Source organism: Streptopelia decaocto (assembly GCF_964273445.1).
Source record: "Streptopelia decaocto genome assembly, chromosome: 19".
In the NCBI taxonomy this organism is placed as follows: Eukaryota; Metazoa; Chordata; class Aves; order Columbiformes; family Columbidae; genus Streptopelia; species Streptopelia decaocto.
The window spans coordinates 4,927,280-4,938,420 of NC_138674.1; positions in this window are offsets into that span (position 1 = coordinate 4,927,280).

Below are 11,141 nucleotides of genomic sequence, written 5' to 3' on the forward strand. Positions count from 1 at the left end.
CAGGAGGAAAAATGTCCAGATCTGGCTGTTTCTTTGCAGAGAGAAGTAAGCGTTAGTATTCAACCGATATTTATAGTTCCCAGTAGGAGGGGAGGCATTACACACAACTTCCAGTGGGTATTTTCAGAAAGCCACCTGCTCCTCGCCATTGTGCAGAAACACAATTGTTCCGCAACAAAAAGCTTGTCAGTCAACGAGTCGAAACCTCTGCCGGGTCCTCTGGCACAGATATGGGGTGCAGAGGACAGTGAGCACCCCTCATAGGGGTTGGCACCCAAACTCGGTCATGTATGCCCATTTACAGGACTGTGTCACCCTCTTTTGTGCTGTATTGGTCATGTCATAGTCCCTGCCTCAGTTTCCCTGTTTCCAAAATGGGCTACGTGTCCTCAGCTGACCCCAGAGAAAGGAGTAATCTCGGTTTATTGCAAGGAGGAATCTGGCACGGGAAGGGATTGCTGGGGTAAAGACACACAGACACACAGACGTCGTGCTTTTGCGCTTTGGGGTGAGATGACAGACGGGAATGAGCCTTGGAGGGGCTCCAAGCTGGGTGATCCTTCTGACAAGTGGGATCCCAAAGCCTGGCCAAGAGACTCTGCAAGCCCAGGCTCACCTTCCAACATCATCTCTGGGTTTGCAACAGCCAAAAACACAACGGAGGGGAGAGAGGCCGACAGGTTTGAAGTTGCTGCTAAATCCATGAGGATCCCAGTGTGGCCAGAACCTCACGTGAGAGCCCAGTCAGTGTGATGGTGAAATAAGGGAAAATCATAGAATCACAGAATCTTTGTGGTTGGAAGAGACCCTCAAGATCATGGAGTCCAACCATAACCCACCCCTGGCACTGCCCCATGTCCTGAGAACCTCATGTCCATCTGTCCAGCCCTCCAGGGATGGTGACTCCAGCACTGCCCTGGGCAGCCTGTTCCAATGCCCCACAGCCCTTTGGGGAAGAAATTGTTCCCCACATCCAACCTCAACCTCCCCTGGTGCAACTTGAGGCCGTTTCCTCTGCTCCTGGCGCTTGTTCCTGGGGAGCAGAGCCCGACCCCCCTGGCTCCAAGCTCCTTTCAGGCCGTTCAGAGATCAGAAGGTCTCCCCTCAGCTCCTGTTCTCCAGCTGAACCCCCCAGCTCCCTCAGCCGCTCCATCACACTTGTGCTCCAGCCCCTCACCAGCTCCGTTCCCTTCTCTCCACTCGCTCCAGCACCTCAAGGCCTTTCCTGGTGTGACGGGCCCAAAACCACCCCCAGGATTGGCGGTTTGGCCTCCCCAGGTCCCAGCACAGGGACGGTCACTGCCCTGGGCCTGCTGGCCACACCAGTGCTGGGACCAGCCAGGATGCTGGTGCCCTCTTGGCACTTTCCAGCCACCCTTCCCCGAGCCTGTAGCATTCATGGGGTTGTTGTGACCCCATGGTCACCATAACAAGCTCCATGAGCTGTATCTCACCCAGCTGCAGACCCCTCCCCGTAGGCAGGAGGAGTTACCCCAAACCATTAGAAATACAAACCAAATCCCCCAAAACTTGTTGCCGCAATCCCACTCCAATCACCTGCAATAATAATGTTTTGTAGAGGATTTCCATGAAAACCCGTCAGCATTGCTGTATTGACGGGACTGCTGGCAACATCAGAGAAATACCGATTCCTTCAATGGGTGAGTGGTTGGGAAACCACTTTGTGCCGCGAGCCGGGCTCTCTGGAAGGGAGCAGGAGGATGCGCTTGATGCATGAATGACACCGAGCCGACATCTCTTCCAGGATGCGGTTTGCACTCAGGTCCATCCGCAGAGACAGGGAAGGGTATTAACAGCAACCGACCCGACGCAGAAAAGCCACAACGCTGGTTACGATAATTTCCTTTTCCAATAGCTGCTCTGCTCACCATCTCTGTGGCTGTTTCATCCTTTTTTTTCTGTACCTTCGCAACAAAACGCTGTGTCCTTTGCTCTGTTAGGCCAAAGCCTTTGACTTCTGCTTCACCCAAGGTTAGTTAAACAAGTAACAGAGGGAAATGCAACCACCACGGCTCTTCTAGAAGCACGTTGAGGTGAACCAGCCCCCCAATGACTCTGCAGGTAAAGGTGAGCGCTGGGATCCCAGCAATCGCACTGGGTTCCAGCCCAAGGGGGATGCAGACTCCTTTTAGGAGGGAACAAGGCACATGGATTCAGCCTACAACCATGGGGAGAAAACTGTGCACTTGCCACTGGGGTGGCATCACTGCAGAAGTCCCCTCATATTTGGGAGTGTGAGGCTTTGTGCCTCAGTTTCCCCACGAGCAGGGTGAAATTTTGAGCTGCTCTCAGCAGTGGGGACTGAAAGGGAGAGCCCAGGGTGTCAATGGTTGCTGTGAGCTGGAGGGATAGCTGGTGATTTTCCATGATTTCACTTGAGGTTTTGCCAGGGGTACATCCCTCCCACCCCCACGACACTTTTGCTGAGGAGTTATTTCAGCTGGAAGCCTGATGGCCCGGAGCCGGGAGCCCTCCCCCTCGCTGCCAAACCAGCCCCTGCCCCGCTTTAGTCACACACCGCAAGCACTTGCTGGTGCTAATTTATTCAGCGACGGGGGAAGAGTCACCAGCGCGAAGGGCGGCTGCTGAAATCTGTGCCATGGGCGCCCCCGAGCCCCGTGGAAAGATGCAGATGGGGCTCTTACAATCAGAGAATCACTTTGGTTAGAAAAGACCCTCAAGATCAACAAATCCACTCGTTCCCCCACCCCTGGCACTGCCCCATGTCCTGAGAACCTCATGTCCGTCTGTCCAACCCTCCAGGGATGGTGACTCCAGCACTGCCCTGGGCAGCCTGTTCCAGTGCCCCACAGCCCTTTGGGGAAGAAATTGTTCCAAGATCCAACCTCAACCTCCCCTGGCGCAACTTGAGGCCGTTTCCTCTGCTCCCGGCGCTTGTTCCTGGGGAGCAGAGCCCGACCCCCCTGGCTCCAAGCTCCTTTCAGGCAGTTCAGAGATCAGAAGGTCTCCCCTCAGCTCCTGTTCTCAGCTGAACCCCCCAGCTCCCTCAGCCGCTCCCATCACACTTGTGCTCCAGCCCCTCACCAGCTCCGTTCCCTTCTCTCCACTCGCTCCAGCACCTCAAGGCCTTTCTTGGTGTGAGGAGCCCAAAACCACCCCCAGGATTCATGGTTTGGCCTCCCCAGGTCCCAGCGCAGGGACGGTCACTGCCCTGGGCCTGCTGGCCACACCAGTGCTGGTACCAGCCAGGATGCTGGTGGCTTCTTGGCCACCTGGGCACACGCGGGCTCATGTTCAGCCACTCTCACCAACACCCCCAGGGCCTTTTTCTGCCGGGCAGCTTCACCCACTCTTCCCCCACCTGCACACCAATACCCACCACAGCAGGCAGCTATTCCAGAAGAGTGGTGGCATTTGGCTTGGGCATTGGATGACCCCAACCAGAGACAACTCAGATGGCCCTGGTAGCTCAAGAGATGTGGGAGAGTTCAGCCTTGTACTCACCCCTTTTGCTTTCCCTTCATTTTGTTCTGTACCTTCAGCAATTTATTTAATCCCTTTGCTGATGGCGCAGCTAATTACTAAACAGCTTTGGCTCAGCTGCGGCTGAGTCGTGGTGGGGAGGACACCAGCGCGATTCCCAGCTGCAGTCAGGCTCTGAGGATGATGGGGCCCGATCCAGAACCAGGACAACTCTGCAACATCCCCCCTGCATCTTCACCCTCCCTGGGACACAGGGTTGAATGGGTCTCAGAGCTGCGGGCGCTCAGCTCCGTACAGGGCAAGGCAGGATCGTGGGGTGTAATCCCCACGTGGTCAAAATCTGCTCTTCTTCTCAAGCATCCTCATGCTGGGGAGAATCACAACCTTCCCTGGCTGAGTCTCGGTCCTTTGGCACCTTGGCTGTGGTCTGGAAGGGGTGGATGAAGCCGGCAGAGGAGCACAAAGGGCAGGACTGGTCCCAGTAAGGAGCAGAGATGGGGACGAACCACCGTCTGCCCCCACCCCAGGCTGGGATTACCCACTGCCACTCGGTGTCAGCCCCTGGTGTCTCACCCCCACGGTTCACGGCAAGCGACGGGACTGGCATGACATGGCAGAAGCAGCCGTGCGGGGACATCTGAGGACAGTGACATTTAAAAGGCGGCCAGGGGCAAAGTGCAGGCACTGGAGCTCTGTCTGTTTCTGTCTAACCCACATTGAGCAAGTCCACATCTTCAACCCAGACTCTTCCTTACGCAAAATGAGCCTGGAGCTGAAGCTCGCTCGGCACACCGGGCAGCGCCGCAGGAAGGCTTCTCCGACATTTCTCTTGCATTTTAACCCTCGTTTCTCGCAAGAAACAAGGTTCTCGCCCAGGTTGGCCAGAGAGGTGGTGGCTGAACCATCCCTGGAGACATCCCAGGCCAGGCTGGACGGGGCTCTGAGCACCCTGAGCTGGTGCAGATGTCCCTGCTCATGGCAGGGGGGGCACTGGGGCAGCTGGGAAGGTCCCTTCAACCCAAACCATTCTGTGGTTCTATGATTCCGTCACTGTCCCCTCAAGATGTCCCCAAAGAGGCTGGCAAAGGTGCGGGCACTACAGGGCATCTATTAGTGCCCATGCTATCACTGTGCCCATTCAGTGGTCCTGGCACGCATCCTGTTTGCCCATCCAGTTCCAACAGTGCATGCCCAGCCCTGCCTTCAGCCTTGGTCCTCCTCACCTGATCTCGGGATGCTCAGCACCACACTGGATGAGCAGAGAGACCGGCCAGAGGAAATACAGTCCCCAGCACAGTTCCCCTGGTTTGGGGGATTTGAAAAAACAGCGCAAGCTTCAAATCGAGGGAACTAACACAAACCTGCTCCAGAAAGCGTGGAGAGTGTCGTGGTTTGCAGTAGGGTGGCAGCTCTTCTCCGTGTGAGCAGAGCTCTCATCTGAGCTTTTATCATCACAAAAAGCAGCACTGGGCATTAGTTCAGCTCAATTTCCAGCTCATTCCCTCTTAAAATGTCAGCTCTGTGGAGCTGAGCTAATGCAGTGAGCTCCGCGTCCTTGCCAGCAGCACCCGGTGCACCCCGGGCACAGCCCCGCGCCGGCACCGCCAGCCCCAGGTCCTTGTGACCTTGTCCCCACCGTGCTTTCCACAAGGTCCCACGGCCATGCCCAGCCCAACAGGACTGCAAAGGTGGTGGCCCCGACCACGCCACCGTCAAAACACCATGCCTGTGTTTTCATCCATCACCACCAAAGGGTGTCCATGAAGCATCCATGCCCGTTACGCCCACTGGCACAAAGCCCCTTGATGCAGCACTTTGCAGCCCCCCAGCACTTCAAGGGGCTTGTGGACACTCTGAGCTGTGACAAGTGGCCCCGTGACCAAGCACAGGCAGCAGGGACAATCCCCCGATCCACCCCAGGAGGAGGAGGTGAGAGCAGGATTGGGCCGATCCACATAAGACAGTGCTGGGAGACGGGGGAAGAGCGTTTGCAGCTCAGCAGGCTTTTAAAGAAATTAAATGTAGGTAATTACATCAGTGCATGATTGGCTGGAGGAGAAGCAGGCGCGGTGGTTTCCATCCCGGTCACTCTGTCTGAGCATCCTTCCATCCCTCCCTCCCTCCCTCCTGGGGCCACTGGGAAATGGGGTGGCCAGAAAATCTTAAAATGAATGGAGGGAGGATGAAGGGGATGAACCCAACGCGCTGGCAACACATCTGCTGTCTGAGATGACAACGTCGCATGCCCTCTCTATTAAAAGCAAACAGCATATTAAAGCTGTCAAGCCCACAGGACACGCACGGGGTTGGGAGTCCCTTTCCACACCCAACGCATGCACAGCAGCAGAACCAACATTTTTTAGATGGTTTAGTGACCATTTTTACAGAGCGCTTTAAATTCTGGCTTCTTTATGACGTGATTTTGGACCCTGGGCATCCTGCAGTGCTGGATGGGAAATGCAGAAATGGATCTGCAGTTCCTGCAGATATCAGACCAAGCAGAGCCCATGTGCTCTTGCCCAGCTCCACCAGCCCTGGCTTAGGGATGGGTCAGCCTGAAGCAGCTCATCCCCAAGACCCACCACGTCACCATCGCAGAGCCAGAGCGGCTGCAATGCTGCAGTCCCTCCAGAGCAATGTAGGGGAAAATGAATAACGTGTCAGGGGTCAGTGGGATGCTCACCTGAGCAGAAGTGGTTCTCTGCCCGTCCTCCCATGCCATGTCCTCCTGTCATCTCCCCAAGCTCAGATGCTGCCTGCAATCCCCAGCCCACCTGAGATGACCTTTACCTGCCGTGCTCATACACAATCATGGAATCACAGGATCCCAGGCTGGTTGGGGTTGCAGGAGCTCTGTAGATCCCCAGCCCAGCCCTGCTCACGCAGGGTCACAGAGCAGATCACACAGGTGGCTCCAGGGGGTTTGAATGTCTCAGAGAAGGAGACTCCACACCCGCTCTGGGCAGCCTGGGCCAGGCTCTGGCACCTCCCAGCAAACAAGTTTCTGCTCATGTTCAGATGGAGCCTCCTGTGTTTCAGTCTGTGCCCGTTGCCCCTCACCCTGGCGTTGGGCACCACTGAACAGAGTCTGGTCCATCCTCTGACACCCATCCTGAGATACTGATCAGCATCAGTAAGATACAGGGGCGTTCGCTGAACGAATCTCAGGACACACACATCTGGCAGACAGAGCTCCCTGATCTGGTCTCCACTGGGTAAATGCACCAATTTATCTCAACCAGTTTTGGAAGGGGCCTGGTTTGGACAACCGCAAGCCCATTCCTGCCAAAATCCCATGATTTTAGGCCAGCTTGTCTGAAGTGACGCATGCTGCTGGGTTTCACCTCACTACCATCCACATGAGGGCTTCAGTCTATGCAGACAGAGCAGCAACGCCTCCCTGATGCAGAAATCCACCCTGCGCAGGAGCCCAAAAGGATTGAATTTACCCTGGACCCAGCATCCTGAAAACAGGAGGTGGGATTTTTCTGCATTGTCCTTTGCATGGGTCTCGGCCCTCCTAAAGGACATGGTGGCCCATTAGGCTTGACGAGCCCCAGGCAAAGCATTCACAGCACCGGGTGTGCACGTTAACACCCACCCTGCAGATCCATCATTGTCATGACAGTGTCGTCCCTTTCCCATCTCCAACGTCCCAACCACACCTGCCAGCCACCACGTTTCAGCTCAGCAGAGCCACCTCCACCTATGTGGAGCTGCTCAGAGCTGACACCCCAGGATAATGCAAGGGCTGGGCTCACACCCAGCGATGCGCTGCATCCTTACGGGCGAAGAAGCACACAAAACCTCTCCAAAGGTGCTCCCACCCCAGATGTGGCATCTACCTGAACAAGACTCATCCCTCTTTATGGCCAAAGCCACCTTCCTTCCAGGCACTGGCTCCCTGTGGCACCTTTGTAGGCCCAAACCCTTTCAGGCACAGAGGAGGCACAGGCACAAGCCCACCTTGCTCCTAGATCTCAAGGGATTTCCAAAGAGCATTGGCCAAGCCTGAGGGCTGAAAGAAGATAAGGAACAAATCTTCCAGAGAATCTCTAGTTCCTGAGGGCCAAGAAACTAATACCTTCCCAAACTGGGTCTCAGCATCAACTCTGCCCTTTGTGAAGCATCCGGCCAACACAGGACAGGACCAGACAAAAGGGCTCCTGGGTCAACCTTGGTCTCGTGAGCAGGAAAAAATGGGTTTTCTGGTGGGACTGATGTTCTGAAAAGCAATTACACATGAAGACATCCCCTACGGATTACGCTGTGCTCTGGCCCAGGGCCCAAGTCATCCTGGGTTTGGATTTTAATTAGGCCCGTTTTGGTATCTGTTCTCTACTTCCCTCCAGATAATGATTTAATTATTGCAGACATGTCTTCAAATTAGCAGCTTCCTCAGTGGTTTATTCAGCTGGGATCTCCACAATTACAGAGCCCATCTCACCGCCATCAAAAGAGAGGCTGGAGGGAACAAAGGAAACCAAAATGCTTCCCGGAAAGAGAAACCACGCAAGCACCCAGCTCCTGAGCAGGGGCCACTGCCAAGCCCTTCTTCTACAGGTATCCATGTCTCACAGCTGGTTGAGCTTGAAACACACCCCAAACACCTGCATCAAGCATGACCATGGTGGCATCAAGGCTAGTCTTGTCTTCCCACCATCAAACTTCTTACCCAGCAGAGCACAAGTATGTAGAGAGGCCAAGCAAGGTGAAAGGGATGCACCATGAGCTGGGACACACAGCGATCCCAAAGGGGTCGGATTTTTGTAGAATCATAGAATCATAAAATCACAGAAACAGACAATCAATTTGTTTGGAAAAGCCCCTCTAGATCATCGAGTCCAACCATTCCCCCACCCCTGTCCCTGCCCCATGTCCTGAGCACCTCATCTCTGTCTGTCCAACCCTCCAGGGATGGTGACTCCAGCACTGCCCTGGGCAGCCTGTTCCAATGCCCCACAGCCCTTTGGGGAAGAAATTGTTCCCCACATCCAACCTCAACCTCCCCTGGTGCAACTTGAGGCCGTTTCCTCTGCTCCTGGTGCTTGTTCCTGGGGAGCAGAGCCCGACCCCCCTGGCTCCAAGCTCCTTTCAGGCAGTTCAGAGATCAGAAGGTCTCCCCTCAGCTCCTGTTCTCCAGCTGAACGCCCCAGGTCCCTCAGCCGCTCCCATCACACTTGTGCACTTTGGGGGAGCCCCTAGGAGAAGGGACCTGGTGAAGACCCTGCTCATTGTGAAGCCACAAGTGCCCATGTGCTCTCCCCATGGTTGGTACCACCAACACAAGCCCCCCATGCTGGGAAGGACCACGAGGGAGAGGAAAATGCAGGTTCCTGGTGGGGCCAGGCAGAGGAGGATGCACAGCTCCTGATGACAAGCCCAGTCTCCTCGTCCAGCAGTGGGACACGCTGAAGTCCTGCAACGCTCCAGGTGTGAGAGATGAAGGCTGGAGAGAGAACAGCAGAATAGGTTGCTCAAAAGAAATACCAGATGTGCACGCAAAGCCAAGGACAGGGCACAGAGAGACGACACGACTTGGTGCCGAGGAGCATTAACTCACGCACAGAAAAGCCAAGTCCCTGGCTAAAGACCCAAGCAGGCAGGTTCCTCACTGTGAGGCCGGGGCTGAGCATCTCCACACTGCAAGGCTCTGACAAACCGTCCTCCCCAGCACGATCCCTCTCCCCAGGCCAGGCTGAGAAAGAGGGGACACGCTCAGGAGGTTCCCTATCTCTTATTACAAAGGTCAACAAGCTCCAAGGACACAACCTTGCTCCTTTTCCACCAAAGCACTTGAAAGACCAACTGCACATTGTGTTCCTCACTGGTACTGTTACAATCACAGAATCACAGAATCACAGAATCGACTGGGTTGGAAAAGACCTCAGAGATCATCGAGTCCAACCCTTGGTCCAACTCTAGTCCGTTTATTAGATCATGGCACTAAGTGCCATGTCCAATCTCAGTTTAAAAACCTCCAGGGACGGCGAGTCCACCACCTCCCTGGGCAGCCATTCCAATCCTGACCACTCTCTCTGTAAAGAATTTCTTTCTAATATCCAGCCTAAATTTCCCCTGGCAGAGTTTAAGCCCATGGCCCCTTGTCCTATTGCTAACTGCCTGGGAGAAGAGACCAATCCCCACCTGGCTATAACTTCCCTTCAGGTAGTTATAGAGAGTGATGAGGTCACCTCTAAGCCTCCTCTTCTCCAGACTAAACAAGCCCAGCTCCCTCAGCCTCTCCCCATAGGGCTTGTGCTCAAGTCCCTTCCCCAGTCTTGTTGCTCTTCTCTGGACCCGCTCCAGCACTTCAATGTCTTTCCTGAGCTGAGGGGCCCAGAACTGAACACAATACTCCAGGTGTGGCCTCCCCAGTGCAGAGTACAGGGGAAGGATCACTTCCCTTGTCCTGCTGACCACGCTATTTTTGATACAGGACAGGACACCATTGGCCTTCTTGGCCACCTGGGCACACTGATGGCTCATGTTGAGCTTCCTGTCCATTAGTCCCCCAGGTCCCTTTCTGTCTGACTGCTCTCCAGCCACTCTGCGCCCAGCCTGTAGCGCTGCAGGGGGTCGTTGTGACCAAAGTGCAGCACCCGGCACTTGGCCTTATTGAACTTCATCCCATTGGAATCAGCCCATTTTTCCAGTCTGTCCAGATCCCTCTGCAGAGCCCTCCTGCCTTCCCCAGTTTCCCACCAGGGAACCAGATTCTGCAGCTGGAAAGCTCCACGGCCTCTCCCTGCTGTAGCACGGGCAGCAGCAGAAAACCTCCGCCAGCTCCTCTGCCGCTGCAGTTCACACTCCAGCAGATTCACCCAAACCAGCTGCAGCTCCCGCTGCTGCACAAGAGCCCTCGAGCACGGCCACGCACAATTCTGTGGCTGAAAACACAGCCCGGGTCTCTCAAAACCCAGAATAATGCCCTATTTGTGAGGTTAACCACACTCTCCTCCCCTGGTTTCCCTACGGAACACGAGAAATCAGCTGGGCAGCAAAAATAGCTGGGTGATGCAGCTTGTCATCCCAGCTAACGGGCTTGGGGACACGGCCCCGGTGGCCCTTGTGCTCCCGGTGGGATCCGCAGCCCCAGCGCCACATCGCTCTGGGGTATCGCCCGGCTCTGTCCTCCTCACCAGCCACCACGAGCCCCCGAGCGTTTTGAGCTCTCCAGCCCATCAGGTTTGCTAAGAGAGACCAACATGTCTGAGAGCGAGCAGGGGAAGAGAAAAGGCCGTGATGACACAAGCCCTTTAGTTTCATTTCCTTAAGAAACCAGGCTAAAGAAGATGGGAGTGGAAGCGACACACGAGAGAGAAGGATTTTCATTAACCCGATCAAACCTCCTTGGGATGTGATAACAGAGGAAATAACAGACACCTCCCCTCTGGCCGAGGACAAAGAAAGGCTTCCTAGTCACGAAGAGGAGGAAGAAAATTGGACTAGAAGAAAGGAAATGACTCAAAAATGGCTGAAATGTCAGATGTTATTAAAAAGCCCTCACCCAGAGAGAAATAATGACTGATGAGAACCGGGATACAGTGGGAGATGTTGAACAGCTGCAGAACAAGCGGGATGGGGAGCGAACACCTGAGAAGGGCTCCGCTCACCCATGAAAGCTGCTCTGGTGACCACAGCGGTGGGCTGATTTCTGGTGGTGTTCTTGGGGT